Source organism: Anomaloglossus baeobatrachus, chromosome 11, assembly GCF_048569485.1.
Source record: "Anomaloglossus baeobatrachus isolate aAnoBae1 chromosome 11, aAnoBae1.hap1, whole genome shotgun sequence".
Lineage (NCBI taxonomy): Eukaryota > Metazoa > Chordata > Amphibia > Anura > Aromobatidae > Anomaloglossus > Anomaloglossus baeobatrachus.
This window is the reverse complement of record NC_134363.1, coordinates 59,726,742-59,736,807: the sequence shown is the minus strand read 5'-3', so window position 1 is coordinate 59,736,807 and position 10,066 is coordinate 59,726,742.

Sequence of the window (10,066 nt, the reverse complement as noted above, 5' to 3'; positions counted from 1 at the left end):
TAAATATCTGTCTTAATGAGGCCATACGTCTGCAAAACAAGTATTTGACCAAAACCCCCATACGCTGTCCCATCATTCGGCTGGTAGTTATCTTTCCTGACTCCCCCATACACTATAGACAGGTGTCCCATCACTCAGCTGGAAGCTATCTCCCTGACTCTCCCATACCCTATAAACAGTTGTCCCTGTCCCATCATTTGGCTGGCAGCTATTTCCCTGACTCCCCCATACACTATAGACAGGTGTCCCATCATTCAGCTGGCAGCTATCTCCCTGACTCTCCCATTCACTATAGACAGGTGTCCAATCATTCGGCTGGCAGCTATCTCCCTGACTCTCCCATACACTATAGACAGGTGTCCCATCATTTGGCTGGCAGCTATTTCCCTGACTCCCCCATACACTATAGACAGGTGTCCCATCATTCAGCTGGCAGCTATCTCCCTGACTCTCCCATTCACTATAGACAGGTGTCCAATCATTCGGCTGGCAGCTATCTCCCTGACTCTCCCATACACTATAGACAGGTGTCCCATCATTTGGCTGGCAGCTATTTCCCTGACTCTCCCATTCACTATAGACAGGTGTCCAATCATTCGGCTGGCAGCTATCTCCCTGACTCTCCCATACACTATAGACAGGTGTCCCATCATTTGGCTGGCAGCTATTTCCCTGACTCTCCCATTCACTATAGACAGGTGTCCAATCATTCGGCTGGCAGCTATCTCCCTGACTCTCCCATACACTATAGACAGGTGTCCCATCACTCGGCTTGCAGCTATCTCCCTGAGCGCTTACTTTGTTGAGTGCTCGTGTTCTCTATGAGACAGACGCTACTACACATCTCTGGCAGTGGCTTGTCTCTTAGAGAAAAAAGGATCCACAATCCAAATTAGACCTGCTGAGTCATCATTTCTCTGACAATCAGACTGTCGGCCGAGCCTGTCTATCTCCGGGGTCAGGCATCTGTAGTCTGTGTACGAGCACTGGGCATGTGAACGGTTAGGGTGTGTGCACATCACGGCTTTTACACATCTGTGAATGTAGTGAGGTTTTCAGGCGGAGGACAGGTTAGGAAACACTGGCATCTTTTTTAGATTGAAATTGTATGAAGTGCTAGTCAGCACCCTCCTGGCGGCAGCCGCATGAAGAATGGATCAGTTACCTGTTTTAACCACTCAGTGTCTTTGAAATCCTGAAGCTGTTAAAGGCCTCTGCCACACTTACGTGACAAAACGTAACGTTTTTGTCACGTATGTGTTAAAGGGGTGGTTTTGTCCCCGTGTGCCGTGTTTATAGCACGTACGTGTCTCCATGTGTTATACGTAATAACACACGGAGAATGGAAAGCCCCGCCTTACCTGCATCATCCGGCGCTGTCTGTGATGCTGAATGACAGCGTCCGGCTAAAGCCACGCCCCGCTGACGCTGCTACCGGCCCCCAGTGAAGAAGAAGCATTGTTCAAATTCACTGGGGGACGGATGCAGGGGACAGCCGCGGCAGAGACTGCAGGTATGCTGGAGGTGAGTATGTGTTTTTATTATTTCTACACTGACACGTGTCTTTCACAGGCGCGTGTCACGTGGGCCCGCATCCACATTACATCCGTGTGGTACGGGTGCGGGCTGTGTGACACCCGTGCTGCCGGAGCAACACGGACATGTCAGTGTTTTTAAAAAACGGACACACGTAAGTACAGAACGGACACATGTTCCGTTCCTGAATACTTACGTGTGTACAAAACAATAACAATAACGTGTCTCCGGTATGTGAAATGAAAGGCACACACGTACCGGAGGCACGTGAGTGTGGCAGAGGCCAAAAGAAGCTAAATAAAACTGATCGTCTGCGCAGCGAGTGCTGATCTTCATTCTTATAGCGTTTAGCAAGAGTGTTAAAGAGTAGATCAGTAAGGGGCGCGACCACTTAAAGTGCCTAGGGCAGCACGAAGGCCAAATACAGCCCTGGGTTAAAAAAAAATGGTGCAATGACACTGGAAGGGCTGACACGATGCAGATTTTTGAAAAATGTGAACATAGGAAGCGTAAAAGTGAATGTGGGGACTGGAGAGCGACTGATCGTGTGTGACCACTGGCTCATTAGATGGACCTGCATGTTACTATACACTCTGAACACCAGGTGGCGCCATGCAAGGAAAGAATATGACATAATAACTGCACCAGATCATTTTTTTATAGCTTAGAATATGTAAATACTCATTATTTTAGGGAATAGCATTACATAGCGCTGCAAATGGAAATGTTCTGTATCAGATAAAACAATGAATCCTTCATGCCTTCACAATGACTCCCACCCAATAAGCTCCGCTGGTGTATTATTGTATCACAGAGCCTTATAGCCTGGGCCAGGTGTGGGTAAGTGAAGCTAAGCTCCATGGATTTGAATAATCCTCCGACATTGTCAGAATCCACCCTAGAAGCTAAATTTATCCTCTGGCCGGCAGCTGCAGGGATTCTAGTTACAGACTTATCCCGGTGGTTTTTAAACAATGATACTTGACAGAACCTTTCACCCCTCCATTGGCCGTAACAATGACAGTACCATACACAGATGTCATGGTTGCTACATAGATGTGGATTCCTGTCCCGGTGATAGGGGTTTCTTGAAAGAGACCGTAAATTACTGACGACCCTTCACCTTGGCTGATTGCAAACTAATTGTTAGTTAAAATCATTTGCAGTCACTCAGTAAAGTATTTTCCTTTCTTTATATGATGGATTGTGAATGGTGATATTAGTCACTCAGCATCGCTCGTCTCGCCATACCATTCTAATGGCCTTTTCGGTAATTATTTATTACTAGCTGTAGTACCTGAGCATTGCCCAGGATAGTAACTGTCTCTCTGTCTCTCTCCCAGTCTCTGTCTGTCTGTGTCTATCTGTCTGTCTCTGTCTGTCTGTCTCTGTCTGTGTGTCTGTCTGTGTATCTGTCTCTCTGTCTCTGTGTGTCTGTCTCACTGTCTGTCTCTTTCCCTGTCTGTCTCTTCCAGGTCTTTCTCGTTCCAGGTCTGTCTCTTTCCTCGTCTGTCTCTTTCCAGGTCTGTCTCTTCCCCCGTCTACCTCTTTCCCGTCTGTCTCTTTCCCGTCTGTCTCTTTCCCCGTCTGTCTCTTTCCCCGTCTGTCTCTTTCCCCGTCTGTCTCTTTCCCCGTCTGTCTCTTTCCCCATCTGTCTCTTTCCCCGTCTGTCTCTTTCCCCGTCTGTATCTTTCCCCGTCTGTATCTTTCCCCGTCTGTCTCTTTCCTTGTCTCTGTCTCTTTCCCTGTCTCTTTCCTTGTCTCTGTCTCTTTCCCTTTCCCTGTCCCATTCCTTGTCCTTTTCTTTGTCTTTACAGCTTTCCCTGTGTTTGTCTCTTTCGCTGTTTTTGTCTCTTTTCCTCACTGTCTCTTTCCCTATCTGTCACTTTTCCTGTCTGTGTCTCTGTCTGTCTCTTTCCCTGTCTGTCTGTGTCTGTCTGCCTCTGTCTCTTTGACTGTCTGTCTCTCTCTCTCTTTCCCTGTCTGTCTGGCTACCTCTGTCTCTTTGACTGTCTGTCTGTCTTTGTCTGTTTCTGTCTGCTTGTCTCTTTCCTTGTTTGTCTCTATCCGTCTCCCTACCGACATCGCATTACCTCACACATAAGCTTCTTATACTATGAATGTCTTTCATTCCTATAGCAACCAATCACAGCTGTTATTAATGACCTGTAGCTCGCAGCTCCATTGACTTTAATGGAGGCAGGTTTTTTGGAGAGTAACTGTAAAGCGCAGGGTTAGATTTTCCCATCAAAACATAGTATATGAAGTTCCCTGAGTCACATGAGGTGTCTGTGTCAAATTTTGTGATTGTAAATGCGACGGTGCGGATTCCTTTAGCGGACACACACACACACACACACATACATACACTCAGCTTTATATATTAGATGTATACACCTGAAGTAGCAATTTATTAACCCAAGAACTTTTCTTCATGTTATCACCCACTTTAAAAGTGTATATCTGCCCCTAATAAAAACATTTGTCAACTGTAAGTTTCTGAATCGCAGCAAGCTTATTATAGATATTATAACTCTCGCGGCCAATGTATAGGTAGCGAGCAGGGTTAGTGGACCCACTAGACCACAGGGTTACCCTTTAGTGGGAGGGGCTTAACTACGGCGGACGCCAGGTACCATTCTCAGGTCAGTGACTAGGGCTGTGTCAGCTGTCCCCCAGTAAAGGAGATTAACACTGGTATAGACACAGATGCAGGTAGGTACAGGCAGTGTGGCTGCGGCAGACAGGCAGACAGGTATGGACAAGAATGGTGGGAAAGGCAGGGACAAATAAGTATGGAAAGGCAGACACAGGTACTGGAGACAGGACAGGAGCATGGGACCTGACAACTTGCTAGCAAACTGTTAGCCAAATTAACCATTGTACATGACATTGCACAGGCATCTCCCCAAATGAGAGGGTGCCTTAAATACTGCGTGTCTATTAGCCATAGGCTGAGAGGCATTTCCGGGAAATGGCATGCCAGCCCCTTAAGATGAGGGTCAGTGGGCTTGCACAAGCCCGAAGCGCATTCCCAGAGAGCATCTGCGGTGTGCATATGCCCCTGAAGGCAAGGGAGGTAGATGAGCACTTTGGCAGCCGTGGAGCTGTGGGGAGGACACAACTCGGCGGTGGCGGTGAGTAAGCCGGCATCCATGCAGGGACACTGGTGCTACAGGTATTCTGTGTATTGTATATTTTTAGTTTGGATGTTTTGTACATCCTAGGTTATGCTTAAACAGGACCTGTCATTTACTCAAACAAAATTAAGTTTTATAAATCCTTGAGCTCTCCTGGTTCTGCTGTTTTTTTCTGTTTTACAATGCGACATTACTTTGCAGAGATATTCACATTTGTTACTTTTGGAGTGCCATATGTGAAATCTCTGCTTGTAATACAATTGGGTTTTTCTTAAAAAACATTTCTGGGGGCAGGCGCTTTCAAGCCTCCCCTTCAAACACTGTCGGCATCTCAAAGGGAGGAGTGAAGACAAACCCCCAAAGAAGACTCTGAAGAAATGCCCAGATGTTTTACAAGCAGAGATTTCACATATTGCTCTCCAAAATAAACAAATGTGAATATTTCGGCAATGAAACAATGCAGTACATTACGGAAAAAAGCAGCAGAATGAGGGGACCTTAAGAATTCTTACAAGGTGTTTAACTCAATTTTTGAGCAAGTGGTGGTCTTCCTATAAAAGGTTGTCCACTGCTACCGGTATATACAGTATATGGTAGTGAATATTCATTTTGGCTTTACATAGATAAGCTTGACTAGTCAGCACACAATGCTGAAATTTCTGGAACTTACAGCAAGCAAACCAATAGAGCAATAAATGTTACATGTGCTGAATGTCATGATGTGACTGTAGGAAAGTGAGGGAGAGGGGCTACTATGCTGTACCTCACACTAGGGGTACCTAGGCTATCACAAAACTCAGGGTTACCGCTAACGGTGGAGATGCCTGAGTGACGTTCATGGTTTTGCTCTGCCTGAGTCTTCCTGTGCTGATTACAGACATCAGAGAAGTTATCAGGTGAGTGTCAGAATCTGTAGTCTGAACAGATCCCGATGCCGCCATGACAGTCGGGGATGTTTGTAAAAACTTCCGTGTAACACCGAAAAGGCTGCCAAAGCCCTATATCAGAAAACCATTAGTATTATACAAGAAAATTACCTGACAAATTCCCTTTAAGACCTTATTGTTGGCACAATGTGTGAAATAAATGAAAATATAAATTAAAAAAGCAAAAATAAAATTGAAAAAGCAAAAATTACTAAAACTAATGTGAAAAAAAAGACACTGCCACTCTAAGTCTCTGCTAATTCCCCAAACCCCTATCTAAAAAATAAATCCAATATATGATGATGATTTCTAAAAGGAACACAAATGAAAAAATAAAAATTTGAAAAATAGACTAGTTCTAATTTTGTTTTATATTTTCCCCAGATTCCAGCAAAAAAGGCAATATAATTATTAATATATTTATTAAATATAATAATTAAGCTCCATGTACTGAGAAAAAAATATAATAATCTAATATATAAAGCTGAGTGTATGTGTATGTGTGTGTGTGTATGTGTGTGTGTGTCCACTAAAGGAATTCGCACCGTCGCATTTACAATCACGAACTTTTGCACAGACGACTCATGTGACTCAGGGAACGTCATAGACTATGTTATGACAGGAAAATTTAACCCCGCGCTTTACAGTTACTCTCCAAAATCCTGCCTCAATGAAACTTAATGGAGGTGGGAGATACAGTCAATTAATAGCAACTGTCAGTGGTTGCTATAGGAACAAAATAAACTTTTAGTATAAGAAGCTTATGTGTGAGGTAATAAGATGTCAGTGGTGAGACGGATAGAGAGAGACAGAAGGAAACAGACAGACAGAGACGGGCAAAGAGACAGATGGGCAAAGAGACAGACGGGCAAAGAGACAGACGGGGAAACAGACAGCCGGGGAAAGAGACAGACGGCGAAAGAGACAGACGGGGAAAGAGACAGACAGGGAAAGAGACAGACGGGGAAAGAGACAGACGGGGAAAGAGACAGATGGGGAAAGAGACAGACCAGAAAGAGACAGATGGGAAAAGAGACAGGCGGGCAAAGAGACAGGCGGGCAATGAGAAAGCCCTGGAAAGAGACAGCCAGGGAAAGAGACAGCCGGGGAAAGAGACAGATGGGGAAAGAGACAGACGGGGAAAGAGACAGACGGGGAAGGAGACAGACAGGGAAGGAGACAGACAGGGAAGGAGACAGATGGGGAAGGAGACAGATGGGGAAGGAGACAGCCGGGGAAAGAGACAGATGGGGAAAGAGACAGACGGGGAAAGAGACAGACGGGGAAGGAGACAGACAGGGAAGGAGACAGACAGGGAAGGAGACAGATGGGGAAGGAGACAGATGGGGAAGGAGACAGACGGGGAAAGAGACAGGCGGGGAAAGAGACAGGCGGGGAAAGAGACAGACGGGCAAAGAGACAGCCGGGCAAAAAGACAGCCGGGCAAAGAGACAGACAAGGAAAGAGACAGACAAGGAAAGAGACAGACCTGGAAAGAGACAGCCAGGGAAAGAGACAGCCGGGGAAAGAGACAGACGGGGAAAGAGACAGACGGGGAAAGAGACAGACGGGGAAAGATAGAGACAGACACACATATAGAGACAGAGATAGAGAGAGACAGACAGACACAGAGTGTAATACTATTGTATGAACTGAGGATTTCGATCGCGTTAGGGCAATGACATCCAGAGATGGGTTCTTGGTGCAAAGAAGTTTTATAACATGCAACCAACAATATGTACACAGAAAAGAACATAAACACAGTATATACCTGCCAGGTTCGGAGCAAGGGGGAATTCCCGGGACCGCGCACCGGACTCCCCCAGGGAGGCCACCAGGAATGAACCACTATACAGGGGCTGTCTGGCGATCACCCCAGAAGGCCTAGATGCGCAGCAGCCGGGAGACGAAAGGAGGGTCCTAGGGAGGATATGGACCGGAAGGGACCGGGCACAAGCACTGACCAGAGACGGCAGACGGAGTCCGGGACCAGCGAGGGCACAGCTCAATGAGACCAGGTGGAGTCCAGGGCCGGTGTCAGGTGATTCACCAGGATCCAAAATAACAACCAGGAAACAAGAGCAGCGGAGCAGGAGTAGACAGGAAGCAGTATACTCAAGCAACTAGACTAAGCTTAGGGACGGGCTTTTAAACAGATGAACAGGAAGTAGGGCAACAGAACAGAAAACTCCATGTCAACAAAGGGCAATATCCTTAAGAAGCAAACTGGAAATCCCGGAATACTGACACAGAGATGGAGACAGATAGACTGATACAAATACAGACAGAGAGATAGAAACAGACAGATGTGACGCCCTGGGCAAGCCAAGGGTCACAGGTCATCACACCACCACACCCTACATCCCAGTTAGGAACACCAAAGCTACTAAAATCCTTGTTGCCTTCCTCCAGGGGCTGATGTTCACACCAGGGGGTGGGCCAGGCGGTTGGCTCCGCCCACCGAGGAGTTCACAGCCCTGGAGGCAGGAGGAACCAGGCAGTTAGAGTTTGGAGGGAGAAGTGGAAAGAACGGAGTTAGCTCAGGGAGAGCTAGAGTGAAGAGTCAAGTTAAGCTAGGGAAGTAAAGGAGTAAACAGCTAAGTGAAAGTGAAGTAGTAGTGGAGCAAAGAAGAGAAGGAGTAAAAGTGAGCGTAGAAAGCCCTGAAGTTGGTCCGGCTAAGTGCAAGACAGTGTCAGCAAGGTCAGCAACAGCGGTGATTGTCTGGAGTGGGACTGCTCGGAGGTTGCTGGAAGGACCACGGACGGGTAGTGGCCCGGCGGTCTGGAGCAGTATACGAAGGACAGTCAGCACCAGGGCAGGGGCCTCTCGAACCCCGGCAAGGCTAGGAGTCGCCATAATTTGCCAAATCCGTCAGTGAAGGGGACGTCGATCCCCCAACAACCAAGTCCCGACTGAAGGAAAAAGTCCAACCATTAAGGAGGAACACCGCCACCGCCAGGGCACCAGTTCCTCGGGGCCAGCGTCTGCGGGCAAAGCAGGGCTCCTCCGGCCCATATCCAAGCCGGGGAGCGGGTTACCGGTGGGAACCCATCGCTACCAACACAGAAACACTAGGTGCAGGTCAAAGGGACATCACCGTTACCTACTGGGAGAGCAAGTGCAGCCGTCCGTGGGAACCGTCTTTCCAGCCGTGTGGTTTACCGTAAAACTGTGTCAACGTCTCAGGCTGAGTGAGTACCACAGTGCCGCAAGGCACCGCGCTGCCCCCGCGTCCCTGCGCCCACCAAGCCCTGCATCTCCTAACTCATCACTGGGCCCCGGGATCACCAACCCCTACCCACGGAGGGGCAACACAACAACTGGCTGCTCCATACCATCCTTCCCGGGATCCCCATACAGAGCAGCGGTGGTGCCAACAAATCACCACAACCGTGGGTGGCGTCACGGACAATAAACCATCCCCACACCCAACAACCCCCCTTTCACTCACGGGCGAGAAGCGCCGCTAGAGTCCCCGGGATCCGGCTCATCGCTCGAGCCACCGAGCAGCAGCAGGCCGCTGCGGCCGCGGCAGCCAGACCCGAGCAGCAGAGGGAGAGCGCGGCGTCCCCTCCTCTGCCCGCGACACACTTGGCGTCACGAACAGGATCTTACCGCTCTGCCGTTGGGTAGAGGTGCGCCTTGTAACCGCCGGAGGTATCCGGCTGAAAATTTCCAGAAGTCGCCATCTTTGGCGCGAAAAGTTCCCGCTCGAGCGTCTTCTCGAGTAGCAGAGGCGCGAAGGCCAAAACTCCGCCCCAATAAAGGAGGGGCCGGAAAGAAGCTAAGAGGGAGGCGATGGCGGCTGAACGCATGTGAGGTGGCTATAAAAGCAGGGACGCCAGGACCCTGTGGCCATCTTGTTGCTAGTTCCTGGAAAGCACGACTGCCGAGATGTCCGCTCCAGCTAATAACAGCGAGACCCCCGCGCCCGGCACGGCGACGTGGTTGAGGGACCGGACCGTCCCGCTGAGTAATCGTCTGCAGGCCCATATGCAACTCCTCCTGGAGGAGTGGGAGACCGACATGGCGGACGTGGTGGCTGCTATGTGGAGACGCGAGGCAGAAGAGGATTTGGAGGAGCGGGTAAGCGACCCACACCCCTGTATTCCTGAGGGATCGGCCATTGGAGCTGAGGGGCCCGGCCAGCTTTAGCTCACCCTGCCTCTCTCCCCGCTACCCGTGATAGCTGCTGCCGCCCCGCCATTAGGCCTGCTACCTGCCCACCCGGTAGCGATACCCTGCCCAGCCGCGCCGGCGGACCAGCCGTCTGCAGACGCCCGGGACGTCCCTGAAGTACACCAGGGAGAACCGCTAGGACCGCGGCCCCTTAACAGCATGGTGCCAGAAGTTCCGGCAGTGACTGTGCCAGACCCCGAGTCCGGGATCGTGGCCTGGATGAAGGCCCGGGTGATGCAATTCCACCAGCGTCAGCAGGATCAGATCTTCTGGATGATGAAGCA